At 40.1% G+C, this 27,976-nt stretch overlaps 24 pseudogenes; all 24 read left to right on the top strand.

Moving 5' to 3' along the window:
* Positions 1-96: 96 nt before the first annotated feature.
* On the top strand, positions 97-215 carry LOC127961882 (uncharacterized; annotated as a pseudogene).
* Positions 216-701: 486 nt separating this feature from the next.
* LOC127965490 (uncharacterized) lies at positions 702-820 on the top strand (annotated as a pseudogene).
* A 487-nt stretch (positions 821-1,307) lies between these two features.
* Positions 1,308-1,426, top strand: LOC127965482 (uncharacterized; annotated as a pseudogene).
* A 1,860-nt stretch (positions 1,427-3,286) lies between these two features.
* Positions 3,287-3,405, top strand: LOC127961881 (uncharacterized; annotated as a pseudogene).
* A 486-nt stretch (positions 3,406-3,891) lies between these two features.
* Positions 3,892-4,010, top strand: LOC127965474 (uncharacterized; annotated as a pseudogene).
* A 487-nt stretch (positions 4,011-4,497) lies between these two features.
* On the top strand, positions 4,498-4,616 carry LOC127965468 (uncharacterized; annotated as a pseudogene).
* Positions 4,617-6,470: 1,854 nt separating this feature from the next.
* On the top strand, positions 6,471-6,589 carry LOC127961880 (uncharacterized; annotated as a pseudogene).
* Positions 6,590-7,076: 487 nt separating this feature from the next.
* On the top strand, positions 7,077-7,195 carry LOC127965457 (uncharacterized; annotated as a pseudogene).
* A 487-nt stretch (positions 7,196-7,682) lies between these two features.
* On the top strand, positions 7,683-7,801 carry LOC127965449 (uncharacterized; annotated as a pseudogene).
* A 1,859-nt stretch (positions 7,802-9,660) lies between these two features.
* On the top strand, positions 9,661-9,779 carry LOC127961878 (uncharacterized; annotated as a pseudogene).
* A 486-nt stretch (positions 9,780-10,265) lies between these two features.
* Positions 10,266-10,384, top strand: LOC127965441 (uncharacterized; annotated as a pseudogene).
* A 487-nt stretch (positions 10,385-10,871) lies between these two features.
* On the top strand, positions 10,872-10,990 carry LOC127965435 (uncharacterized; annotated as a pseudogene).
* A 3,744-nt stretch (positions 10,991-14,734) lies between these two features.
* On the top strand, positions 14,735-14,853 carry LOC127965429 (uncharacterized; annotated as a pseudogene).
* Positions 14,854-15,340: 487 nt separating this feature from the next.
* On the top strand, positions 15,341-15,459 carry LOC127961262 (uncharacterized; annotated as a pseudogene).
* A 1,094-nt stretch (positions 15,460-16,553) lies between these two features.
* LOC127961592 (uncharacterized) lies at positions 16,554-16,672 on the top strand (annotated as a pseudogene).
* Positions 16,673-17,928: 1,256 nt separating this feature from the next.
* Positions 17,929-18,047, top strand: LOC127961863 (uncharacterized; annotated as a pseudogene).
* A 486-nt stretch (positions 18,048-18,533) lies between these two features.
* Positions 18,534-18,652, top strand: LOC127962403 (uncharacterized; annotated as a pseudogene).
* Positions 18,653-19,139: 487 nt separating this feature from the next.
* Positions 19,140-19,258, top strand: LOC127965417 (uncharacterized; annotated as a pseudogene).
* A 1,860-nt stretch (positions 19,259-21,118) lies between these two features.
* On the top strand, positions 21,119-21,237 carry LOC127961858 (uncharacterized; annotated as a pseudogene).
* A 486-nt stretch (positions 21,238-21,723) lies between these two features.
* On the top strand, positions 21,724-21,842 carry LOC127965413 (uncharacterized; annotated as a pseudogene).
* A 487-nt stretch (positions 21,843-22,329) lies between these two features.
* Positions 22,330-22,448, top strand: LOC127965406 (uncharacterized; annotated as a pseudogene).
* A 1,854-nt stretch (positions 22,449-24,302) lies between these two features.
* On the top strand, positions 24,303-24,421 carry LOC127961852 (uncharacterized; annotated as a pseudogene).
* Positions 24,422-24,794: 373 nt separating this feature from the next.
* Positions 24,795-24,913, top strand: LOC127965399 (uncharacterized; annotated as a pseudogene).
* Positions 24,914-26,601: 1,688 nt separating this feature from the next.
* LOC127965394 (uncharacterized) lies at positions 26,602-26,720 on the top strand (annotated as a pseudogene).
* Positions 26,721-27,976: the final 1,256 nt, after the last annotated feature.

Raw genomic sequence — 27,976 nt, 5'->3', positions numbered from 1 at the left:
GTGCTTTAAGCTTTAGGGTTTTCTTTCCTACTTATATAATGTACCGGCGATTAGATTGGCTGATCTTTAAATAGCTCTCTCTTTGCAGCAGTCTTCGCTTATGGCCATACCACCCTGGCTATGCCAGATCATGTCTGAGCTCGAAAGCTAAGCAGGTTTGGGCCTGGTTAGTAATTGGATGGGAGACCCCCTGGTAATACCAGTTGCTTTAAGATTTTTGTAAATTTTTCACAAATTATATAATAATCTTGAAAAAAAAAAGAGTCAATGCCCATTCTTTGAATCTTAGCAGTCATGGACCTGTGTAGTGTTTGGATGGGAGACCCCCTGGTAATACCAGGTGCTCTAATATTATTGGAAATTTATTACTAATTATATAATAATCTTAAAAAAAGAGCCAATGCCCGATCTCTTAATCTTAGCAGGTATTGGCCTGGTTAGTGCTTGGATGGGAGACCGCCTCGGAATACCAGGTGCTGTAAGCTTTTGGGTTTTCATTCCTACTTATATAATGTATGGGCGATTTGATTGGCTGATCTTTAAATAGTCCTCTCTTTGCAGTATCCTTCGCTTGCGACCGTAACAACCTGGCTATGCCTGATCTCGTCTGCTCTCGGAAGCTAAGCAGGTTTGGTCCTGTATAATGTACCGGCGATTAGATTGGCTGATCTTTAAATAGCTCTCTCTTTGCAGCAGTCTTCGCTTATGGCCATACCACCCTGGCTATGCCAGATCATGTCTGAGCTCGGAAGCTAAGCAGGTTTGGGCCTGGTTAGTAATTGGATGGGAGACCCCCTGGTAATACCAGTTGCTTTAAGATTTTTGTAAATTTTTCACAAATTATATAATAATCTTGAAAAAAAAAAGAGTCAATGCCCATTCTTTGAATCTTAGCAGTCATGGACCTGTTTAGTGTCTGGATGGGAGACCGCCTCGGAATACCAGGTGCTCTAATATTATTGGAAATTTATTACTAATTATATAATAATCTTAAAAAAAAGAGCCAATGCCCGATCTCTTAATCTTAGCAGGTATTGGCCTGGTTATTGCTTGGATGGGAGACCGCCTCGGAATACCAGGTGCTGTAAGCTTTTGGGTTTTCATTCCTACTTATATAATGTATGGGCGATTTGATTGGCTGATCTTTAAATAGTCCTCTCTTTGCAGTATCCTTCGCTTGCGACCGTAACAACCTGGCTATGCCTGATCTCGTCTGCTCTCGGAAGCTAAGCAGGTTTGGTCCTGTATAATGTACCGGCGATTAGATTGACTGATCTTTAAATAGCTCTCTCTTTGCAGCAGTCTTCGCTTATGGCCATACCACCCTGGCTATGCCAGATCATGTCTGAGCTCGGAAGCTAAGCAGGTTTGGGCCTGGTTAGTAATTGGATGGGAGACCCCCTGGTAATACCAGTTGCTTTAAGATTTTTGTAAATTTTTCACAAATTATATAATAATCTTGAAAAAAAAAAGAGTCAATGCCCATTCTTTGAATCTTAGCAGTCATGGACCTGTGTAGTGTTTGGATGCTACACCCCCTGGTAATACCAGGTGCTCTAATATTATTGGAAATTTATTAATAATTATATAATAATCTTAAAAAAAAAGAGCCAATGCCCGATCTCTTAATCTTAGCAGGTATTGGCCTGGTTAGTGCTTGGATGGGAGACCGCCTCGGAATACCAGGTGCTGTAAGCTTTTGGATTTTCATTCCTACTTATATAATGTATGGACGATTTGATTGGCTGATCTTTAAATAGTCCTCTCTTTGCAGTATCCTTCGCTTGCGACCGTAACAACCTGGCTATGCCTGATCTCGTCTGCTCTCGGAAGCTAAGCAGGTTTGGTCCTGTATAATGTACCGGCGATTAGATTGGCTGATCTTTAAATAGCTCTCTCTCTGCAGCAGTCTTCGCTTATGGCCATTCCACCCTGGCTATGCCAGATCATGTCTGAGCTCGGAAGCTAAGCAGGTTTCGGCCTGGTTAGTAATTGGATGGGAGACCCCCTGGTAATACCAGTTGCTTTAAGATTTTTGTAAATTTTTCACAAATTATATAATAATCTTGAAAAAAAAAGAGTCAATGCCCATTCTTTGAATCTTAGCAGTCATGGACCTGTGTAGTGTTTGGATGGGAGACACCCTGGTAATACCAGGTGCTCTAATATTATTGGAAATTTATTACTAATTATATAATAATCTTAAAAAAAAAGAGCCAATGCCCGATCTCTTAATCTTAGCAGGTATTGGCCTGGTTAGTGCTTGGATGGGAGACCGCCTCGGAATACCAGGTGCTGTAAGCTTTTGGGTTTTCATTCCTACTTATATAATGTATGGGCGATTTGATTGGCTGATCTTTAAATAGTCCTCTCTTTGCAGTATCCTTCGCTTGCGACCGTAACAACCTGGCTATGCCTGATCTCGTCTGCTCTCGGAAGCTAAGCAGGTTTGGTCCTGTATAATGTACCGGCGATTAGATTGGCTGATCTTTAAATAGCTCTCTCTCTGCAGCAGTCTTCGCTTATGGCCATTCCACCCTGGCTATGCCAGATCATGTCTGAGCTCGGAAGCTAAGCAGGTTTCGGCCTGGTTAGTAATTGGATGGGAGACCCCCTGGTAATACCAGTTGCTTTAAAATTTTTGGAAATTTTTCACAAATTATATAATAATCTTGCAAGAAAAAAAGAAAGGAGTCAATGCCCCATATCTGAATCTTAGCAGGTATGGGCCTGGTTAGTAATTGGATGGGAGACACTGTGGTAATACCAGTTGCTTTAAGATTTTTGGAAATTTTTCACAAATTATATAATAATCTTGAAAAAAAAAAAAAAAAGTCAATGCCTGATCTCTGAATAATAGCAGGTTTTGCCTGGTTAGTACTTGGATGGAAGACGGCCGGGAAATACCAGTTGCTGTAATATTTTTGGCAATTTTTACTAATTACATAATAATCTTGCAAAAAAAAAAAAAAAAAAGAGTAAATGCCCAATCTTTGAATCTTAGGAGGTATGGACCTGTTTAGTGCTTGGATGGGAGACCGCCTCGGAAAACCAGGTGCTCTAATATTATTGGAAATTTATTACTAATTATATAATAATCTTAAAAAAAAAGAGTCAATGCCCGATCTCTTAATCTTAGCAGGTATTGGCCTGGTTAGTGCTTGGATGGGAGACCGCCTGGGAATACCAGGTGCTTTAAGCTTTAGGGTTTTCTTTCCTACTTATATAATGTACCGGCGATTAGATTGGCTGATCTTTAAATAGCTCTCTCTTTGCAGCAGTCTTCGCTTATGGCCATACCACCCTGGCTATGCCAGATCATGTCTGAGCTCGAAAGCTAAGCAGGTTTGGGCCTGGTTAGTAATTGGATGGGAGACCCCCTGGTAATACCAGTTGCTTTAAGATTTTTGTAAATTTTTCACAAATTATATAATAATCTTGAAAAAAAAAAGAGTCAATGCCCATTCTTTGAATCTTAGCAGTCATGGACCTGTGTAGTGTTTGGATGGGAGACCCCCTGGTAATACCAGGTGCTCTAATATTATTGGAAATTTATTACTAATTATATAATAATCTTAAAAAAAGAGCCAATGCCCGATCTCTTAATCTTAGCAGGTATTGGCCTGGTTAGTGCTTGGATGGGAGACCGCCTCGGAATACCAGGTGCTGTAAGCTTTTGGGTTTTCATTCCTACTTATATAATGTATGGGCGATTTGATTGGCTGATCTTTAAATAGTCCTCTCTTTGCAGTATCCTTCGCTTGCGACCGTAACAACCTGGCTATGCCTGATCTCGTCTGCTCTCGGAAGCTAAGCAGGTTTGGTCCTGTATAATGTACCGGCGATTAGATTGGCTGATCTTTAAATAGCTCTCTCTTTGCAGCAGTCTTCGCTTATGGCCATACCACCCTGGCTATGCCAGATCATGTCTGAGCTCGGAAGCTAAGCAGGTTTGGGCCTGGTTAGTAATTGGATGGGAGACCCCCTGGTAATACCAGTTGCTTTAAGATTTTTGTAAATTTTTCACAAATTATATAATAATCTTGAAAAAAAAAAGAGTCAATGCCCATTCTTTGAATCTTAGCAGTCATGGACCTGTTTAGTGTCTGGATGGGAGACCGCCTCGGAATACCAGGTGCTCTAATATTATTGGAAATTTATTACTAATTATATAATAATCTTAAAAAAAAGAGCCAATGCCCGATCTCTTAATCTTAGCAGGTATTGGCCTGGTTAGTGCTTGGATGGGAGACCGCCTCGGAATACCAGGTGCTGTAAGCTTTTGGGTTTTCATTCCTACTTATATAATGTATGGGCGATTTGATTGGCTGATCTTTAAATAGTCCTCTCTTTGCAGTATCCTTCGCTTGCGACCGTAACAACCTGGCTATGCCTGATCTCGTCTGCTCTCGGAAGCTAAGCAGGTTTGGTCCTGTATAATGTACCGGCGATTAGATTGACTGATCTTTAAATAGCTCTCTCTTTGCAGCAGTCTTCGCTTATGGCCATACCACCCTGGCTATGCCAGATCATGTCTGAGCTCGGAAGCTAAGCAGGTTTGGGCCTGGTTAGTAATTGGATGGGAGACCCCCTGGTAATACCAGTTGCTTTAAGATTTTTGTAAATTTTTCACAAATTATATAATAATCTTGAAAAAAAAAAGAGTCAATGCCCATTCTTTGAATCTTAGCAGTCATGGACCTGTGTAGTGTTTGGATGCTACACCCCCTGGTAATACCAGGTGCTCTAATATTATTGGAAATTTATTAATAATTATATAATAATCTTAAAAAAAAAGAGCCAATGCCCGATCTCTTAATCTTAGCAGGTATTGGCCTGGTTAGTGCTTGGATGGGAGACCGCCTCGGAATACCAGGTGCTGTAAGCTTTTGGATTTTCATTCCTACTTATATAATGTATGGACGATTTGATTGGCTGATCTTTAAATAGTCCTCTCTTTGCAGTATCCTTCGCTTGCGACCGTAACAACCTGGCTATGCCTGATCTCGTCTGCTCTCGGAAGCTAAGCAGGTTTGGTCCTGTATAATGTACCGGCGATTAGATTGGCTGATCTTTAAATAGCTCTCTCTCTGCAGCAGTCTTCGCTTATGGCCATTCCACCCTGGCTATGCCAGATCATGTCTGAGCTCGGAAGCTAAGCAGGTTTCGGCCTGGTTAGTAATTGGATGGGAGACCCCCTGGTAATACCAGTTGCTTTAAGATTTTTGTAAATTTTTCACAAATTATATAATAATCTTGAAAAAAAAAGAGTCAATGCCCATTCTTTGAATCTTAGCAGTCATGGACCTGTGTAGTGTTTGGATGGGAGACACCCTGGTAATACCAGGTGCTCTAATATTATTGGAAATTTATTACTAATTATATAATAATCTTAAAAAAAAAGAGCCAATGCCCGATCTCTTAATCTTAGCAGGTATTGGCCTGGTTAGTGCTTGGATGGGAGACCGCCTCGGAATACCAGGTGCTGTAAGCTTTTGGGTTTTCATTCCTACTTATATAATGTATGGGCGATTTGATTGGCTGATCTTTAAATAGTCCTCTCTTTGAAGTATCCTTCGCTTGCGACCGTAACAACCTGGCTATGCCTGATCTCGTCTGCTCTCGGAAGCTAAGCAGGTTTGGTCCTGTATAATGTACCGGCGATTAGATTGGCTGATCTTTAAATAGCTCTCTCTCTGCAGCAGTCTTCGCTTATGGCCATTCCACCCTGGCTATGCCAGATCATGTCTGAGCTCGGAAGCTAAGCAGGTTTCGGCCTGGTTAGTAATTGGATGGGAGACCCCCTGGTAATACCAGTTGCTTTAAGATTTTTGGAAATTTTTCACAAATTATATAATAATCTTGCAAGAAAAAAAGAAAGGAGTCAATGCCCCATATCTGAATCGTAGCAGGTATGGGCCTGGTTAGTAATTGGATGGGAGACACTGTGGTAATACCAGTTGCTTTAAGATTTTTGGAAATTTTTCACAAATTATATAATAATCTTGAAAAAAAAAAAAAAAAGTCAATGCCTGATCTCTGAATAATAGCAGGTTTTGCCTGGTTAGTACTTGGATGGAAGACGGCCGGGAAATACCAGTTGCTGTAATATTTTTGGCAATTTTTACTAATTACATAATAATCTTGCAAAAAAAAAAAAAAAAAAAGAGTAAATGTTTGAATCTTAGGAGGTATGGACCTGTTTAGTGCTTGGATGGGAGACCGCCTCGGAAAACCAGGTGCTCTAATATTATTGGAAATTTATTACTAATTATATAATAATCTTAAAAAAAAAGAGTCAATGCCCGATCTCTTAATCTTAGCAGGTATTGGCCTGGTTAGTGCTTGGATGGGAGACCGCCTGGGAATACCAGGTGCTTTAAGCTTTAGGGTTTTCTTTCCTACTTATATAATGTACCGGCGATTAGATTGGCTGATCTTTAAATAGCTCTCTCTTTGCAGCAGTCTTCGCTTATGGCCATACCACCCTGGCTATGCCAGATCATGTCTGAGCTCGAAAGCTAAGCAGGTTTGGGCCTGGTTAGTAATTGGATGGGAGACCCCCTGGTAATACCAGTTGCTTTAAGATTTTTGTAAATTTTTCACAAATTATATAATAATTTTGAAAAAAAAAAAGAGTCAATGCCCATTCTTTGAATCTTAGCAGTCATGGACCTGTGTAGTGTTTGGATGGGAGACCCCCTGGTAATACCAGGTGCTCTAATATTATTGGAAATTTATTACTAATTATATAATAATCTTAAAAAAAGAGCCAATGCCCGATCTCTTAATCTTAGCAGGTATTGGCCTGGTTAGTGCTTGGATGGGAGACCGCCTCGGAATACCAGGTGCTGTAAGCTTTTGGGTTTTCATTCCTACTTATATAATGTATGGGCGATTTGATTGGCTGATCTTTAAATAGTCCTCTCTTTGCAGTATCCTTCGCTTGCGACCGTAACAACCTGGCTATGCCTGATCTCGTCTGCTCTCGGAAGCTAAGCAGGTTTGGTCCTGTATAATGTACCGGCGATTAGATTGGCTGATCTTTAAATAGCTCTCTCTTTGCAGCAGTCTTCGCTTATGGCCATACCACCCTGGCTATGCCAGATCATGTCTGAGCTCGGAAGCTAAGCAGGTTTGGGCCTGGTTAGTAATTGGATGGGAGACCCCCTGGTAATACCAGTTGCTTTAAGATTTTTGTAAATTTTTCACAAATTATATAATAATCTTGAAAAAAAAAAGAGTCAATGCCCATTCTTTGAATCTTAGCAGTCATGGACCTGTTTAGTGTCTGGATGGGAGACCGCCTCGGAATACCAGGTGCTCTAATATTATTGGAAATTTATTACTAATTATATAATAATCTTAAAAAAAAGAGCCAATGCCCGATCTCTTAATCTTAGCAGGTATTGGCCTGGTTAGTGCTTGGATGGGAGACCGCCTCGGAATACCAGGTGCTGTAAGCTTTTGGGTTTTCATTCCTACTTATATAATGTATGGGCGATTTGATTGGCTGATCTTTAAATAGTCCTCTCTTTGCAGTATCCTTCGCTTGCGACCGTAACAACCTGGCTATGCCTGATCTCGTCTGCTCTCGGAAGCTAAGCAGGTTTGGTCCTGTATAATGTACCGGCGATTAGATTGACTGATCTTTAAATAGCTCTCTCTTTGCAGCAGTCTTCGCTTATGGCCATACCACCCTGGCTATGCCAGATCATGTCTGAGCTCGGAAGCTAAGCAGGTTTGGGCCTGGTTAGTAATTGGATGGGAGACCCCCTGGTAATACCAGTTGCTTTAAGATTTTTGTAAATTTTTCACAAATTATATAATAATCTTGAAAAAAAAAAGAGTCAATGCCCATTCTTTGAATCTTAGCAGTCATGGACCTGTGTAGTGTTTGGATGCTACACCCCCTGGTAATACCAGGTGCTCTAATATTATTGGAAATTTATTAATAATTATATAATAATCTTAAAAAAAAAGAGCCAATGCCCGATCTCTTAATCTTAGCAGGTATTGGCCTGGTTAGTGCTTGGATGGGAGACCGCCTCGGAATACCAGGTGCTGTAAGCTTTTGGATTTTCATTCCTACTTATATAATGTATGGACGATTTGATTGGCTGATCTTTAAATAGTCCTCTCTTTGCAGTATCCTTCGCTTGCGACCGTAACAACCTGGCTATGCCTGATCTCGTCTGCTCTCGGAAGCTAAGCAGGTTTGGTCCTGTATAATGTACCGGCGATTAGATTGGCTGATCTTTAAATAGCTCTCTCTCTGCAGCAGTCTTCGCTTATGGCCATTCCACCCTGGCTATGCCAGATCATGTCTGAGCTCGGAAGCTAAGCAGGTTTCGGCCTGGTTAGTAATTGGATGGGAGACCCCCTGGTAATACCAGTTGCTTTAAGATTTTTGTAAATTTTTCACAAATTATATAATAATCTTGAAAAAAAAAGAGTCAATGCCCATTCTTTGAATCTTAGCAGTCATGGACCTGTGTAGTGTTTGGATGGGAGACACCCTGGTAATACCAGGTGCTCTAATATTATTGGAAATTTATTACTAATTATATAATAATCTTAAAAAAAAAGAGCCAATGCCCGATCTCTTAATCTTAGCAGGTATTGGCCTGGTTAGTGCTTGGATGGGAGACCGCCTCGGAATACCAGGTGCTGTAAGCTTTTGGGTTTTCATTCCTACTTATATAATGTATGGGCGATTTGATTGGCTGATCTTTAAATAGTCCTCTCTTTGCAGTATCCTTCGCTTGCGACCGTAACAACCTGGCTATGCCTGATCTCGTCTGCTCTCGGAAGCTAAGCAGGTTTGGTCCTGTATAATGTACCGGCGATTAGATTGGCTGATCTTTAAATAGCTCTCTCTCTGCAGCAGTCTTCGCTTATGGCCATTCCACCCTGGCTATGCCAGATCATGTCTGAGCTCGGAAGCTAAGCAGGTTTCGGCCTGGTTAGTAATTGGATGGGAGACCCCCTGGTAATACCAGTTGCTTTAAGATTTTTGGAAATTTTTCACAAATTATATAATAATCTTGCAAGAAAAAAAGAAAGGAGTCAATGCCCCATATCTGAATCTTAGCAGGTATGGGCCTGGTTAGTAATTGGATGGGAGACACTGTGGTAATACCAGTTGCTTTAAGATTTTTGGAAATTTTTCACAAATTATATAATAATCTTGAAAAAAAAAAAAAAAAGTCAATGCCTGATCTCTGAATAATAGCAGGTTTTGCCTGGTTAGTACTTGGATGGAAGACGGCCGGGAAATACCAGTTGCTGTAATATTTTTGGCAATTTTTACTAATTACATAATAATCTTGCAAAAAAAAAAAAAAAAAGAGTAAATGCCCAATCTTTGAATCTTAGGAGGTATGGACCTGTTTAGTGCTTGGATGGGAGACCGCCTCGGAAAACCAGGTGCTCTAATATTATTGGAAATTTATTACTAATTATATAATAATCTTAAAAAAAAAGAGTCAATGCCCGATCTCTTAATCTTAGCAGGTATTGGCCTGGTTAGTGCTTGGATGGGAGACCGCCTGGGAATACCAGGTGCTTTAAGCTTTAGGGTTTTCTTTCCTACTTATATAATGTACCGGCGATTAGATTGGCTGATCTTTAAATAGCTCTCTCTTTGCAGCAGTCTTCGCTTATGGCCATACCACCCTGGCTATGCCAGATCATGTCTGAGCTCGAAAGCTAAGCAGGTTTGGGCCTGGTTAGTAATTGGATGGGAGACCCCCTGGTAATACCAGTTGCTTTAAGATTTTTGTAAATTTTTCACAAATTATATAATAATCTTGAAAAAAAAAAGAGTCAATGCCCATTCTTTGAATCTTAGCAGTCATGGACCTGTGTAGTGTTTGGATGGGAGACCCCCTGGTAATACCAGGTGCTCTAATATTATTGGAAATTTATTACTAATTATATAATAATCTTAAAAAAAGAGCCAATGCCCGATCTCTTAATCTTAGCAGGTATTGGCCTGGTTAGTGCTTGGATGGGAGACCGCCTCGGAATACCAGGTGCTGTAAGCTTTTGGGTTTTCATTCCTACTTATATAATGTATGGGCGATTTGATTGGCTGATCTTTAAATAGTCCTCTCTTTGCAGTATCCTTCGCTTGCGACCGTAACAACCTGGCTATGCCTGATCTCGTCTGCTCTCGGAAGCTAAGCAGGTTTGGTCCTGTATAATGTACCGGCGATTAGATTGGCTGATCTTTAAATAGCTCTCTCTTTGCAGCAGTCTTCGCTTATGGCCATACCACCCTGGCTATGCCAGATCATGTCTGAGCTCGGAAGCTAAGCAGGTTTGGGCCTGGTTAGTAATTGGATGGGAGACCCCCTGGTAATACCAGTTGCTTTAAGATTTTTGTAAATTTTTCACAAATTATATAATAATCTTGAAAAAAAAAAGAGTCAATGCCCATTCTTTGAATCTTAGCAGTCATGGACCTGTTTAGTGTCTGGATGGGAGACCGCCTCGGAATACCAGGTGCTCTAATATTATTGGAAATTTATTACTAATTATATAATAATCTTAAAAAAAAGAGCCAATGCCCGATCTCTTAATCTTAGCAGGTATTGGCCTGGTTAGTGCTTGGATGGGAGACCGCCTCGGAATACCAGGTGCTGTAAGCTTTTGGGTTTTCATTCCTACTTATATAATGTATGGGCGATTTGATTGGCTGATCTTTAAATAGTCCTCTCTTTGCAGTATCCTTCGCTTGCGACCGTAACAACCTGGCTATGCCTGATCTCGTCTGCTCTCGGAAGCTAAGCAGGTTTGGTCCTGTATAATGTACCGGCGATTAGATTGACTGATCTTTAAATAGCTCTCTCTTTGCAGCAGTCTTCGCTTATGGCCATACCACCCTGGCTATGCCAGATCATGTCTGAGCTCGGAAGCTAAGCAGGTTTGGGCCTGGTTAGTAATTGGATGGGAGACCCCCTGGTAATACCAGTTGCTTTAAGATTTTTGTAAATTTTTCACAAATTATATAATAATCTTGAAAAAAAAAAGAGTCAATGCCCATTCTTTGAATCTTAGCAGTCATGGACCTGTGTAGTGTTTGGATGCTACACCCCCTGGTAATACCAGGTGCTCTAATATTATTGGAAATTTATTAATAATTATATAATAATCTTAAAAAAAAAGAGCCAATGCCCGATCTCTTAATCTTAGCAGGTATTGGCCTGGTTAGTGCTTGGATGGGAGACCGCCTCGGAATACCAGGTGCTGTAAGCTTTTGGATTTTCATTCCTACTTATATAATGTATGGACGATTTGATTGGCTGATCTTTAAATAGTCCTCTCTTTGCAGTATCCTTCGCTTGCGACCGTAACAACCTGGCTATGCCTGATCTCGTCTGCTCTCGGAAGCTAAGCAGGTTTGGTCCTGTATAATGTACCGGCGATTAGATTGGCTGATCTTTAAATAGCTCTCTCTCTGCAGCAGTCTTCGCTTATGGCCATTCCACCTTGGCTATGCCAGATCATGTCTGAGCTCGGAAGCTAAGCAGGTTTCGGCCTGGTTAGTAATTGGATGGGAGACCCCCTGGTAATACCAGTTGCTTTAAGATTTTTGTAAATTTTTCACAAATTATATAATAATCTTGAAAAAAAAAGAGTCAATGCCCATTCTTTGAATCTTAGCAGTCATGGACCTGTGTAGTGTTTGGATGGGAGACACCCTGGTAATACCAGGTGCTCTAATATTATTGGAAATTTATTACTAATTATATAATAATCTTAAAAAAAAAGAGCCAATGCCCGATCTCTTAATCTTAGCAGGTATTGGCCTGGTTAGTGCTTGGATGGGAGACCGCCTCGGAATACCAGGTGCTGTAAGCTTTTGGGTTTTCATTCCTACTTATATAATGTATGGGCGATTTGATTGGCTGATCTTTAAATAGTCCTCTCTTTGCAGTATCCTTCGCTTGCGACCGTAACAACCTGGCTATGCCTGATCTCGTCTGCTCTCGGAAGCTAAGCAGGTTTGGTCCTGTATAATGTACCGGCGATTAGATTGGCTGATCTTTAAATAGCTCTCTCTCTGCAGCAGTCTTCGCTTATGGCCATTCCACCCTGGCTATGCCAGATCATGTCTGAGCTCGGAAGCTAAGCAGGTTTCGGCCTGGTTAGTAATTGGATGGGAGACCCCCTGGTAATACCAGTTGCTTTAAGATTTTTGGAAATTTTTCACAAATTATATAATAATCTTGCAAGAAAAAAAGAAAGGAGTCAATGCCCCATATCTGAATCTTAGCAGGTATGGGCCTGGTTAGTAATTGGATGGGAGACACTGTGGTAATACCAGTTGCTTTAAGATTTTTGGAAATTTTTCACAAATTATATAATAATCTTGAAAAAAAAAAAAAAAAGTCAATGCCTGATCTCTGAATAATAGCAGGTTTTGCCTGGTTAGTACTTGGATGGAAGACGGCCGGGAAATACCAGTTGCTGTAATATTTTTGGCAATTTTTACTAATTACATAATAATCTTGCAAAAAAAAAAAAAAAAAAGAGTAAATGCCCAATCTTTGAATCTTAGGAGGTATGGACCTGTTTAGTGCTTGGATGGGAGACCGCCTCGGAAAACCAGGTGCTCTAATATTATTGGAAATTTATTACTAATTATATAATAATCTTAAAAAAAAAGAGTCAATGCCCGATCTCTTAATCTTAGCAGGTATTGGCCTGGTTAGTGCTTGGATGGGAGACCGCCTGGGAATACCAGGTGCTTTAAGCTTTAGGGTTTTCTTTCCTACTTATATAATGTACCGGCGATTAGATTGGCTGATCTTTAAATAGCTCTCTCTTTGCAGCAGTCTTCGCTTATGGCCATACCACCCTGGCTATGCCAGATCATGTCTGAGCTCGAAAGCTAAGCAGGTTTGGGCCTGGTTAGTAATAGAGTTGTTCCGATTCCGATACTAGTATCGGAAATATCTCCGATACCACAACAAATTCTGGCATCGGCATCGGCGAGTAAATGAACCCATATACCGATCCGATACCATTTTCTTAAAAAAGACCTAGTTATGACCGCAAGCTTTGCCTAACCGCTGCACGGTTCTTCTTCGCTGCTCAAAATGCATTGAAAACACAGGAAGTTGTGCTGTGTTGCCACAAGCAACCCCTGTTTAGAGCAGCGAAGAAGAAATGAAAACGCGTTAGCAGCCCTTATCTATATATGACTGGATCACTCATCACATTCTAAACTGCCAAAAGACAGTGAAGCCGCTACTATATTATAGATCAGTGGTTAGCAGTATGTCTTTGTAGTACCGGTAGTTACAGACTCTCGAGTATATTCAGTACCGGCAACTGCGTTCAGTCGCTTCCGTGTAAGTCAAAGCGCAGGGCTCCAGACAGTAGCCGAATATATACTAGTGTCTGTGAATATTAAACTGCAAAATACTATTTAAATATTACTCCCGCAAAATCTACATCTCTGTGGGTGACTGGCACAGATGCGCGAGAGCTCGCTGTTTTGTAGTCTCTGCTGTGTGTCATGAGGACACGAACGCATAAACCGTCACTTCATGAGAATTTACCGTTTCATTTGAGAATACTGTCATATCATAAACACAGACACTCAAAGATCTTCATGGCAGCCCATTAAAATAAATGTTTGGTTTACATGAGTAAATTGACAATATATAAAGCTACTGTTGTAGCCTACAGTAATAATAATACATCTCTATAATAATAATAATTATGCCTAGATGGTTGCTTGTTTTTTACTTGTTTTTTACTTGTTAGAGATTATCTGATTAATAGATCTTTTTTTATATTCCTAGACTTATTTGTTGCAGTTTTTTTATACAGTTATATTGTAAAACTTAAATACCTTTTTTAGTTTGCGGTGTTAGATTTTTGGCTGCATTTGAAGTTCTTTTTTGCATAAGAAAATAAATAATACTGTCAAATTCATGTTAGATAATAAAAATACTGTAATAAATACAGTAGTTCACCATGTATTTGTTCATGTTTTATTGAGGGATCTGTCTGAAGCACACCATAAAAAAATTCTAGCAATTTACACAGGGCTAGTAGTATATACAGCTGTATACAGATATACACCCAGGTATCGGATCAGTACTCGGTATCGGCCGATACCCTGAGCCCAGGTATCGGAATCGGTATCGGGAAGAGAAAAAGGGTATCGGAACATCTCTAGTTAGTAATTGGATGGGAGACCCCCTGGTAATACCAGTTGCTTTAAGATTTTTGTAAATTTTTCACAAATTATATAATAATCTTGAAAAAAAAAAGAGTCAATGCCCATTCTTTGAATCTTAGCAGTCATGGACCTGTGTAGTGTTTGGATGGGAGACCCCCTGGTAATACCAGGTGCTCTAATATTATTGGAAATTTATTACTAATTATATAATAATCTTAAAAAAAGAGCCAATGCCCGATCTCTTAATCTTAGCAGGTATTGGCCTGGTTAGTGCTTGGATGGGAGACCGCCTCGGAATACCAGGTGCTGTAAGCTTTTGGGTTTTCATTCCTACTTATATAATGTATGGGCGATTTGATTGGCTGATCTTTAAATAGTCCTCTCTTTGCAGTATCCTTCGCTTGCGACCGTAACAACCTGGCTATGCCTGATCTCGTCTGCTCTCGGAAGCTAAGCAGGTTTGGTCCTGTATAATGTACCGGCGATTAGATTGGCTGATCTTTAAATAGCTCTCTCTTTGCAGCAGTCTTCGCTTATGGCCATACCACCCTGGCTATGCCAGATCATGTCTGAGCTCGGAAGCTAAGCAGGTTTGGGCCTGGTTAGTAATTGGATGGGAGACCCCCTGGTAATACCAGTTGCTTTAAGATTTTTGTAAATTTTTCACAAATTATATAATAATCTTGAAAAAAAAAAGAGTCAATGCCCATTCTTTGAATCTTAGCAGTCATGGACCTGTTTAGTGTCAGGATGGGAGACCGCCTCGGAATACCAGGTGCTCTAATATTATTGGAAATTTATTACTAATTATATAATAATCTTAAAAAAAAGAGCCAATGCCCGATCTCTTAATCTTAGCAGGTATTGGCCTGGTTAGTGCTTGGATGGGAGACCGCCTCGGAATACCAGGTGCTGTAAGCTTTTGGGTTTTCATTCCTACTTATATAATGTATGGGCGATTTGATTGGCTGATCTTTAAATAGTCCTCTCTTTGCAGTATCCTTCGCTTGCGACCGTAACAACCTGGCTATGCCTGATCTCGTCTGCTCTCGGAAGCTAAGCAGGTTTGGTCCTGTATAATGTACCGGCGATTAGATTGACTGATCTTTAAATAGCTCTCTCTTTGCAGCAGTCTTCGCTTATGGCCATACCACCCTGGCTATGCCAGATCATTTCTGAGCTCGGAAGCTAAGCAGGTTTGGGCCTGGTTAGTAATTGGATGGGAGACCCCCTGGTAATACCAGTTGCTTTAAGATTTTTGTAAATTTTTCACAAATTATATAATAATCTTGAAAAAAAAAAGAGTCAATGCCCATTCTTTGAATCTTAGCAGTCATGGACCTGTGTAGTGTTTGGATGCTACACCCCCTGGTAATACCAGGTGCTCTAATATTATTGGAAATTTATTAATAATTATATAATAATCTTAAAAAAAAAGAGCCAATGCCCGATCTCTTAATCTTAGCAGGTATTGGCCTGGTTAGTGCTTGGATGGGAGACCGCCTCGGAATACCAGGTGCTGTAAGCTTTTGGATTTTCATTCCTACTTATATAATGTATGGACGATTTGATTGGCTGATCTTTAAATAGTCCTCTCTTTGCAGTATCCTTCGCTTGCGACCGTAACAACCTGGCTATGCCTGATCTCGTCTGCTCTCGGAAGCTAAGCAGGTTTGGTCCTGTATAATGTACCGGCGATTAGATTGGCTGATCTTTAAATAGCTCTCTCTCTGCAGCAGTCTTCGCTTATGGCCATTCCACCCTGGCTATGCCAGATCATGTCTGAGCTCGGAAGCTAAGCAGGTTTCGGCCTGGTTAGTAATTGGATGGGAGACCCCCTGGTAATACCAGTTGCTTTAAGATTTTTGTAAATTTTTCACAAATTATATAATAATCTTGAAAAAAAAAGAGTCAATGCCCATTCTTTGAATCTTAGCAGTCATGGACCTGTGTAGTGTTTGGATGGGAGACACCCTGGTAATACCAGGTGCTCTAATATTATTGGAAATTTATTACTAATTATATAATAATCTTAAAAAAAAAGAGCCAATGCCCGATCTCTTAATCTTAGCAGGTATTGGCCTGGTTAGTGCTTGGATGGGAGACCGCCTCGGAATACCAGGTGCTGTAAGCTTTTGGGTTTTCATTCCTACTTATATAATGTATGGGCGATTTGATTGGCTGATCTTTAAATAGTCCTCTCTTTGAAGTATCCTTCGCTTGCGACCGTAACAACCTGGCTATGCCTGATCTCGTCTGCTCTCGGAAGCTAAGCAGGTTTGGTCCTGTATAATGTACCGGCGATTAGATTGGCTGATCTTTAAATAGCTCTCTCTCTGCAGCAGTCTTCGCTTATGGCCATTCCACCCTGGCTATGCCAGATCATGTCTGAGCTCGGAAGCTAAGCAGGTTTGGGCCTGGTTAGTAATTGGATGGGAGACCCCCTGGTAATACCAGTTGCTTTAAGATTTTTGTAAATTTTTCACAAATTATATAATAATCTTGGAAAAAAAAGAGTCAATGCCCATTCTTTGAATCTTAGCAGTCATGGACCTGTGTAGTGTTTGGATGGGAGACACCCTGGTAATACCAGGTGCTCTAATATTATTGGAAATTTATTACTAATTATATAATAATCTTAAAAAAAAAGAGCCAATGCCCGATCTCTTAATCTTAGCAGGTATTGGCCTGGTTAGTGCTTGGATGGGAGACCGCCTCGGAATACCAGGTGCTGTAAGCTTTTGGGTTTTCATTCCTACTTATATAATGTATGGGCGATTTGATTGGCTGATCTTTAAATAGTCCTCTCTTTGCAGTATCCTTCGCTTGCGACCGTAACAACCTGGCTATGCCTGATCTCGTCTGCTCTCGGAAGCTAAGCAGGTTTGGTCCTGTATAATGTACCGGCGATTAGATTGGCTGATCTTTAAATAGCTCTCTCTCTGCAGCAGTCTTCGCTTATGGCCATTCCACCCTGGCTATGCCAGATCATGTCTGAGCTCGGAAGCTAAGCAGGTTTCGGCCTGGTTAGTAATTGGATGGGAGACCCCCTGGTAATACCAGTCGCTTTAAGATATTTGGAAATTTTTCACAAATTATATAATAATCTTGCAAGAAAAAAAGAAAGGAGTCAATGCCCCATATCTGAATCTTAGCAGGTATGGGCCTGGTTAGTAATTGGATGGGAGACACCCTGGTAATACCAGTTGCTTTAAGATTTTTGGAAATTTTTCACAAATTATATAATAATCTTGAAAAAAAAAAAAAAGTCAATGCCTGATCTCTGAATAATAGCAGGTTTTGCCTGGTTAGTACTTGGATGGAAGACGGCCGGGAAATACCAGTTGCTGTAATATTTTTGGCAATTTTTACTAATTACATAATAATCTTGCAAAAAAAAAAAAAAAAAAAAAAAGAGTAAATGCCCAATCTTTGAATCTTAGGAGGTATGGACCTGTTTAGTGCTTGGATGGGAGACCGCCTCGGAAAACCAGGTGCTCTAATATTATTGGAAATTTATTACTAATTATATAATAATCTTAAAAAAAAAGAGTCAATGCCCGATCTCTTAATCTTAGCAGGTATTGGCCTGGTTAGTGCTTGGATGGGAGACCGCCTGGGAATACCAGGTGCTTTAAGCTTTAGGGTTTTCTTTCCTACTTATATAATGTACCGGCGATTAGATTGGCTGATCTTTAAATAGCTCTCTCTTTGCAGCAGTCTTCGCTTATGGCCATACCACCCTGGCTATGCCAGATCATGTCTGAGCTCGAAAGCTAAGCAGGTTTGGGCCTGGTTAGTAATTGGATGGGAGACCCCCTGGTAATACCAGTTGCTTTAAGATTTTTGTAAATTTTTCACAAATTATATAATAATCTTGAAAAAAAAAAGAGTCAATGCCCATTCTTTGAATCTTAGCAGTCATGGACCTGTGTAGTGTTTGGATGGGAGACCCCCTGGTAATACCAGGTGCTCTAATATTATTGGAAATTTATTACTAATTATATAATAATCTTAAAAAAAGAGCCAATGCCCGATCTCTTAATCTTAGCAGGTATTGGCCTGGTTAGTGCTTGGATGGGAGACCGCCTCGGAATACCAGGTGCTGTAAGCTTTTGGGTTTTCATTCCTACTTATATAATGTATGGGCGATTTGATTGGCTGATCTTTAAATAGTCCTCTCTTTGCAGTATCCTTCGCTTGCGACCGTAACAACCTGGCTATGCCTGATCTCGTCTGCTCTCGGAAGCTAAGCAGGTTTGGTCCTGTATAATGTACCGGCGATTAGATTGGCTGATCTTTAAATAGCTCTCTCTTTGCAGCAGTCTTCGCTTATGGCCATACCACCCTGGCTATGCCAGATCATGTCTGAGCTTGGAAGCTAAGCAGGTTTGGGCCTGGTTAGTAATTGGATGGGAGACCCCCTGGTAATACCAGTTGCTTTAAGATTTTTGTAAATTTTTCACAAATTATATAATAATCTTGAAAAAAAAAAGAGTCAATGCCCATTCTTTGAATCTTAGCAGTCATGGACCTGTTTAGTGTCTGGATGGGAGACCGCCTCGGAATACCAGGTGCTCTAATATTATTGGAAATTTATTACTAATTATATAATAATCTTAAAAAAAAGAGCCAATGCCCGATCTCTTAATCTTAGCAGGTATTGGCCTGGTTATTGCTTGGATGGGAGACCGCCTCGGAATACCAGGTGCTGTAAGCTTTTGGGTTTTCATTCCTACTTATATAATGTATGGGCGATTTGATTGGCTGATCTTTAAATAGTCCTCTCTTTGCAGTATCCTTCGCTTGCGACCGTAACAACCTGGCTATGCCTGATCTCGTCTGCTCTCGGAAGCTAAGCAGGTTTGGTCCTGTATAATGTACCGGCGATTAGATTGACTGATCTTTAAATAGCTCTCTCTTTGCAGCAGTCTTCGCTTATGGCCATACCACCCTGGCTATGCCAGATCATGTCTGAGCTCGGAAGCTAAGCAGGTTTGGGCCTGGTTAGTAATTGGATGGGAGACCCCCTGGTAATACCAGTTGCTTTAAGATTTTTGTAAATTTTTCACAAATTATATAATAATCTTGAAAAAAAAAAGAGTCAATGCCCATTCTTTGAATCTTAGCAGTCATGGACCTGTGTAGTGTTTGGATGCTACACCCCCTGGTAATACCAGGTGCTCTAATATTATTGGAAATTTATTAATAATTATATAATAATCTTAAAAAAAAAGAGCCAATGCCCGATCTCTTAATCTTAGCAGGTATTGGCCTGGTTAGTGCTTGGATGGGAGACCGCCTCGGAATACCAGGTGCTGTAAGCTTTTGGATTTTCATTCCTACTTATATAATGTATGGACGATTTGATTGGCTGATCTTTAAATAGTCCTCTCTTTGCAGTATCCTTCGCTTGCGACCGTAACAACCTGGCTATGCCTGATCTCGTCTGCTCTCGGAAGCTAAGCAGGTTTGGTCCTGTATAATGTACCGGCGATTAGATTGGCTGATCTTTAAATAGCTCTCTCTCTGCAGCAGTCTTCGCTTATGGCCATTCCACCCTGGCTATGCCAGATCATGTCTGAGCTCGGAAGCTAAGCAGGTTTCGGCCTGGTTAGTAATTGGATGGGAGACCCCCTGGTAATACCAGTTGCTTTAAGATTTTTGTAAATTTTTCACAAATTATATAATAATCTTGAAAAAAAAAGAGTCAATGCCCATTCTTTGAATCTTAGCAGTCATGGACCTGTGTAGTGTTTGGATGGGAGACACCCTGGTAATACCAGGTGCTCTAATATTATTGGAAATTTATTACTAATTATATAATAATCTTAAAAAAAAAGAGCCAATGCCCGATCTCTTAATCTTAGCAGGTATTGGCCTGGTTAGTGCTTGGATGGGAGACCGCCTCGGAATACCAGGTGCTGTAAGCTTTTGGGTTTTCATTCCTACTTATATAATGTATGGGCGATTTGATTGGCTGATCTTTAAATAGTCCTCTCTTTGCAGTATCCTTCGCTTGCGACCGTAACAACCTGGCTATGCCTGATCTCGTCTGCTCTCGGAAGCTAAGCAGGTTTGGTCCTGTATAATGTACCGGCGATTAGATTGGCTGATCTTTAAATAGCTCTCTCTCTGCAGCAGTCTTCGCTTATGGCCATTCCACCCTGGCTATGCCAGATCATGTCTGAGCTCGGAAGCTAAGCAGGTTTCGGCCTGGTTAGTAATTGGATGGGAGACCCCCTGGTAATACCAGTTGCTTTAAAATTTTTGGAAATTTTTCACAAATTATATAATAATCTTGCAAGAAAAAAAGAAAGGAGTCAATGCCCCATATCTGAATCTTAGCAGGTATGGGCCTGGTTAGTAATTGGATGGGAGACACTGTGGTAATACCAGTTGCTTTAAGATTTTTGGAAATTTTTCACAAATTATATAATAATCTTGAAAAAAAAAAAAAAAAGTCAATGCCTGATCTCTGAATAATAGCAGGTTTTGCCTGGTTAGTACTTGGATGGAAGACGGCCGGGAAATACCAGTTGCTGTAATATTTTTGGCAATTTTTACTAATTACATAATAATCTTGCAAAAAAAAAAAAAAAAAAGAGTAAATGCCCAATCTTTGAATCTTAGGAGGTATGGACCTGTTTAGTGCTTGGATGGGAGACCGCCTCGGAAAACCAGGTGCTCTAATATTATTGGAAATTTATTACTAATTATATAATAATCTTAAAAAAAAAGAGTCAATGCCCGATCTCTTAATCTTAGCAGGTATTGGCCTGGTTAGTGCTTGGATGGGAGACCGCCTGGGAATACCAGGTGCTTTAAGCTTTAGGGTTTTCTTTCCTACTTATATAATGTACCGGCGATTAGATTGGCTGATCTTTAAATAGCTCTCTCTTTGCAGCAGTCTTCGCTTATGGCCATACCACCCTGGCTATGCCAGATCATGTCTGAGCTCGAAAGCTAAGCAGGTTTGGGCCTGGTTAGTAATTGGATGGGAGACCCCCTGGTAATACCAGTTGCTTTAAGATTTTTGTAAATTTTTCACAAATTATATAATAATCTTGAAAAAAAAAAGAGTCAATGCCCATTCTTTGAATCTTAGCAGTCATGGACCTGTGTAGTGTTTGGATGGGAGACCCCCTGGTAATACCAGGTGCTCTAATATTATTGGAAATTTATTACTAATTATATAATAATCTTAAAAAAAGAGCCAATGCCCGATCTCTTAATCTTAGCAGGTATTGGCCTGGTTAGTGCTTGGATGGGAGACCGCCTCGGAATACCAGGTGCTGTAAGCTTTTGGGTTTTCATTCCTACTTATATAATGTATGGGCGATTTGATTGGCTGATCTTTAAATAGTCCTCTCTTTGCAGTATCCTTCGCTTGCGACCGTAACAACCTGGCTATGCCTGATCTCGTCTGCTCTCGGAAGCTAAGCAGGTTTGGTCCTGTATAATGTACCGGCGATTAGATTGGCTGATCTTTAAATAGCTCTCTCTTTGCAGCAGTCTTCGCTTATGGCCATACCACCCTGGCTATGCCAGATCATGTCTGAGCTCGGAAGCTAAGCAGGTTTGGGCCTGGTTAGTAATTGGATGGGAGACCCCCTGGTAATACCAGTTGCTTTAAGATTTTTGTAAATTTTTCACAAATTATATAATAATCTTGAAAAAAAAAAGAGTCAATGCCCATTCTTTGAATCTTAGCAGTCATGGACCTGTTTAGTGTCTGGATGGGAGACCGCCTCGGAATACCAGGTGCTCTAATATTATTGGAAATTTATTACTAATTATATAATAATCTTAAAAAAAAGAGCCAATGCCCGATCTCTTAATCTTAGCAGGTATTGGCCTGGTTAGTGCTTGGATGGGAGACCGCCTCGGAATACCAGGTGCTGTAAGCTTTTGGGTTTTCATTCCTACTTATATAATGTATGGGCGATTTGATTGGCTGATCTTTAAATAGTCCTCTCTTTGCAGTATCCTTCGCTTGCGACCGTAACAACCTGGCTATGCCTGATCTCGTCTGCTCTCGGAAGCTAAGCAGGTTTGGTCCTGTATAATGTACCGGCGATTAGATTGACTGATCTTTAAATAGCTCTCTCTTTGCAGCAGTCTTCGCTTATGGCCATACCACCCTGGCTATGCCAGATCATGTCTGAGCTCGGAAGCTAAGCAGGTTTGGGCCTGGTTAGTAATTGGATGGGAGACCCCCTGGTAATACCAGTTGCTTTAAGATTTTTGTAAATTTTTCACAAATTATATAATAATCTTGAAAAAAAAAAGAGTCAATGCCCATTCTTTGAATCTTAGCAGTCATGGACCTGTGTAGTGTTTGGATGCTACACCCCCTGGTAATACCAGGTGCTCTAATATTATTGGAAATTTATTAATAATTATATAATAATCTTAAAAAAAAAGAGCCAATGCCCGATCTCTTAATCTTAGCAGGTATTGGCCTGGTTAGTGCTTGGATGGGAGACCGCCTCGGAATACCAGGTGCTGTAAGCTTTTGGATTTTCATTCCTACTTATATAATGTATGGACGATTTGATTGGCTGATCTTTAAATAGTCCTCTCTTTGCAGTATCCTTCGCTTGCGACCGTAACAACCTGGCTATGCCTGATCTCGTCTGCTCTCGGAAGCTAAGCAGGTTTGGTCCTGTATAATGTACCGGCGATTAGATTGGCTGATCTTTAAATAGCTCTCTCTCTGCAGCAGTCTTCGCTTATGGCCATTCCACCCTGGCTATGCCAGATCATGTCTGAGCTCGGAAGCTAAGCAGGTTTCGGCCTGGTTAGTAATTGGATGGGAGACCCCCTGGTAATACCAGTTGCTTTAAGATTTTTGTAAATTTTTCACAAATTATATAATAATCTTGAAAAAAAAAGAGTCAATGCCCATTCTTTGAATCTTAGCAGTCATGGACCTGTGTAGTGTTTGGATGGGAGACACCCTGGTAATACCAGGTGCTCTAATATTATTGGAAATTTATTACTAATTATATAATAATCTTAAAAAAAAAGAGCCAATGCCCGATCTCTTAATCTTAGCAGGTATTGGCCTGGTTAGTGCTTGGATGGGAGACCGCCTCGGAATACCAGGTGCTGTAAGCTTTTGGGTTTTCATTCCTACTTATATAATGTATGGGCGATTTGATTGGCTGATCTTTAAATAGTCCTCTCTTTGAAGTATCCTTCGCTTGCGACCGTAACAACCTGGCTATGCCTGATCTCGTCTGCTCTCGGAAGCTAAGCAGGTTTGGTCCTGTATAATGTACCGGCGATTAGATTGGCTGATCTTTAAATAGCTCTCTCTCTGCAGCAGTCTTCGCTTATGGCCATTCCACCCTGGCTATGCCAGATCATGTCTGAGCTCGGAAGCTAAGCAGGTTTCGGCCTGGTTAGTAATTGGATGGGAGACCCCCTGGTAATACCAGTTGCTTTAAGATTTTTGGAAATTTTTCACAAATTATATAATAATCTTGCAAGAAAAAAAGAAAGGAGTCAATGCCCCATATCTGAATCGTAGCAGGTATGGGCCTGGTTAGTAATTGGATGGGAGACACTGTGGTAATACCAGTTGCTTTAAGATTTTTGGAAATTTTTCACAAATTATATAATAATCTTGAAAAAAAAAAAAAAAAGTCAATGCCTGATCTCTGAATAATAGCAGGTTTTGCCTGGTTAGTACTTGGATGGAAGACGGCCGGGAAATACCAGTTGCTGTAATATTTTTGGCAATTTTTACTAATTACATAATAATCTTGCAAAAAAAAAAAAAAAAAAAGAGTAAATGTTTGAATCTTAGGAGGTATGGACCTGTTTAGTGCTTGGATGGGAGACCGCCTCGGAAAACCAGGTGCTCTAATATTATTGGAAATTTATTACTAATTATATAATAATCTTAAAAAAAAAGAGTCAATGCCCGATCTCTTAATCTTAGCAGGTATTGGCCTGGTTAGTGCTTGGATGGGAGACCGCCTGGGAATACCAGGTGCTTTAAGCTTTAGGGTTTTCTTTCCTACTTATATAATGTACCGGCGATTAGATTGGCTGATCTTTAAATAGCTCTCTCTTTGCAGCAGTCTTCGCTTATGGCCATACCACCCTGGCTATGCCAGATCATGTCTGAGCTCGAAAGCTAAGCAGGTTTGGGCCTGGTTAGTAATTGGATGGGAGACCCCCTGGTAATACCAGTTGCTTTAAGATTTTTGTAAATTTTTCACAAATTATATAATAATTTTGAAAAAAAAAAAGAGTCAATGCCCATTCTTTGAATCTTAGCAGTCATGGACCTGTGTAGTGTTTGGATGGGAGACCCCCTGGTAATACCAGGTGCTCTAATATTATTGGAAATTTATTACTAATTATATAATAATCTTAAAAAAAAAAAAAAAAAAAAAAAAAGAGTCAATGCCCGATCTCTTAATCTTAGCAGGTATTGGCCTGGTTAGTGCTTGGATGGGAGACCGCCTGGGAATACCAGGTGCTTTAAGCTTTAGGGTTTTCTTTCCTACTTATATAATGTACCGGCGATTAGATTGACTGATCTTTAAATAGCTCTCTCTTTGCAGCAGTCTTTGCTTATGGCCATACCACCCTGGCTATGCCAGATCATGTCTGAGCTCGGAAGCTAAGCAGGTTTGGGCCTGGTTAGTAATTGGATGGGAGACCCCCTGGTAATACCAGTTGCTTTAAGATTTTTGTAAATTTTTCACAAATTATATAATAATCTTGAAAAAAAAAGAGTGAATGCCCAATCTTTGAATCTTAGCAGTCATTGACCTGTGTAGTGTTTGGATGGGAGACCCCCTGGTAATACCAGGTGCTCTAATATTATTGGAAATTTATTACTAATTATATAATAATCGTAAAAAAAAAGAGCCAATGCCCGATCTCTTAATCTTAGCAGGTATTGGCCTGGTTAGTGCTTGGATGGGAGACCGCCTCGGAATACCAGGTGCTGTAAGCTTTTGGATTTTCATTCCTACTTATATAATGTATGGGCGATTTGATTGGCTGATCTTTAAATAGTCTTCTCTTTGCAGTATCCTTCGCTTGCGACCGTAACAACCTGGCTATGCCTGATCTCGTCTGCTCTCGGAAGCTAAGCAGGTTTGGTCCTGTATAATGTACCGGCGATTAGATTGGCTGATCTTTAAATAGCTCTCTCTTTGCAGCAGTCTTCGCTTATGGCCATTCCACCCTGGCTATGCCAGATCATGTCTGAGCTCGGAAACTAAGCAGGTTTCGGCCTGGTTAGTAATTGGATGGCAGACCCCCTGGTAATACCAGTTGCTTTAAGATTTTTGGAAATTTTTCACAAATTATATAATAATCTTGCAAGAAAAAAAGAAAGGAGTCAATGCCCCATATCTGAATCTTAGCAGGTATGGGCCTGGTTAGTAATTGGATGGGAGACACCCTGGTAATACCAGTTGCTTTAAGATTTTTGGAAATTTTTCACAAATTATATAATAATCTTAAAAAAAAAAAAAAAAAGTCAATGCCCGATCTCTGAATAATAGCAGGTTTTGCCTGGTTAGTACTTGGATGGAAGACGGCCGGGAAATACCAGTTGCTGTAATATTTTTGGCAATTTTTACTAATTACATAATAATCTTGCAAAAAAAAAAAAAAAAGAGTAAATGCCCAATCTTTGAATCTTAGGAGGTATGGACCTGTTTAGTGCTTGGATGGGAGACCGCCTCGGAATACCAGTTGCTGTAATATTTTTGGAAATTTGTACTAACTATATAATTATCTTGAAACAAAAAGAGTCAATGCCCAATCTTTGAATCTTAGCAGCTATGGACCTGTTTAGTGTTTGGATGGGAGACCGCCTCGGAAAACCAGGTGCTCTAATATTATTGGAAATTCATTACTAATTATATAATAATCTTTAAAAAAAAAAAAAAAAAAAAAAAAAGAGTCAATGCCCGATCTCTTAATCTTAGCAGGTTTGGGCCTGGTTAGTAATTGGATGGGAGACCCCCTGGTAATACCAGTTGCTCTAAGATTTTTGTAAATTTTTCACAAATTATATAATAATCTTGAAAAAAAAAAGAGTCAATGCCCATTCTTTGAATCTTAGCAGTCATGGACCTGTTTAGTGTCTGGATGGGAGACCGCCTCGGAATACCAGGTGCTCTAATATTATTGGAAATTTATTACTAATTATATAATAATCTTAAAAAAAAAAAAAAAAAAAAAAGAGTCAATGCCCGATCTCTTAATCTTAGCAGGTATTGGCCTGGTTAGTGCTTGGATGGGAGACCGCCTGGGAATACCAGGTGCTTTAAGCTTTAGGGTTTTCTTTCCTACTTATATAATGTACCGGCGATTAGATTGACTGATCTTTAAATAGCTCTCTCTTTGCAGCAGTCTTTGCTTATGGCCATACCACCCTGGCTATGCCAGATCATGTCTGAGCTCGGAAGCTAAGCAGGTTTGGGCCTGGTTAGTAATTGGATGGGAGACCCCCTGGTAATACCAGTTGCTTTAAGATTTTTGTAAATTTTTCACAAATTATATAATAATCTTGAAAAAAAAAGAGTGAATGCCCAATCTTTGAATCTTAGCAGTCATTGACCTGTGTAGTGTTTGGATGGGAGACCCCCTGGTAATACCAGGTGCTCTAATATTATTGGAAATTTATTACTAATTATATAATAATCTTAAAAAAAAAGAGCCAATGCCCGATCTCTTAATCTTAGCAGGTATTGGCCTGGTTAGTGCTTGGATGGGAGACCGCCTCGGAATACCAGGTGCTGTAAGCTTTTGGATTTTCATTCCTACTTATATAATGTATGGGCGATTTGATTGGCTGATCTTTAAATAGTCTTCTCTTTGCAGTATCCTTCGCTTGCGACCGTAACAACCTGGCTATGCCTGATCTCGTCTGCTCTCGGAAGCTAAGCAGGTTTGGTCCTGTATAATGTACCGGCGATTAGATTGGCTGATCTTTAAATAGCTCTCTCTTTGCAGCAGTCTTCGCTTATGGCCATTCCACCCTGGCTATGCCAGATCATGTCTGAGCTCGGAAACTAAGCAGGTTTCGGCCTGGTTAGTAATTGGATGGCAGACCCCCTGGTAATACCAGTTGCTTTAAGATTTTTGGAAATTTTTCACAAATTATATAATAATCTTGCAAGAAAAAAAGAAAGGAGTCAATGCCCCATATCTGAATCTTAGCAGGTATGGGCCTGGTTAGTAATTGGATGGGAGACACCCTGGTAATACCAGTTGCTTTAAGATTTTTGGAAATTTTTCACAAATTATATAATAATCTTGAAAAAAAAAAAAAGTCAATGCCTGATCTCTGAATAATAGCAGGTTTTGCCTGGTTAGTACTTGGATGGAAGACGGCCGGGAAATACCAGTTGCTGTAATATTTTTGGCAATTTTTACTAATTACATAATAATCTTGCAAAAAAAAAAAAAAAAGAGTAAATGCCCAATCTTTGAATCTTAGGAGGTATGGACCTGTTTAGTGCTTGGATGGGAGACCGCCTCGGAATACCAGTTGCTGTAATATTTTTGGAAATTTGTACTAACTATATAATTATCTTGAAACAAAAAGAGTCAATGCCCAATCTTTGAATCTTAGCAGCTATGGACCTGTTTAGTGTTTGGATGGGAGACCGCCTCGGAAAACCAGGTGCTCTAATATTATTGGAAATTCATTACTAATTATATAATAATCTTTAAAAAAAAAAAAAAAAAAAAAAAAAGAGTCAATGCCCGATCTCTTAATCTTAGCAG

Source organism: Carassius gibelio, chromosome A3, assembly GCF_023724105.1.
Source record: "Carassius gibelio isolate Cgi1373 ecotype wild population from Czech Republic chromosome A3, carGib1.2-hapl.c, whole genome shotgun sequence".
Classification (NCBI taxonomy): domain Eukaryota; kingdom Metazoa; phylum Chordata; class Actinopteri; order Cypriniformes; family Cyprinidae; genus Carassius; species Carassius gibelio.
Note: the sequence above shows the minus strand (reverse complement) of the source record. Positions and strands in the feature narration are given on the sequence as shown.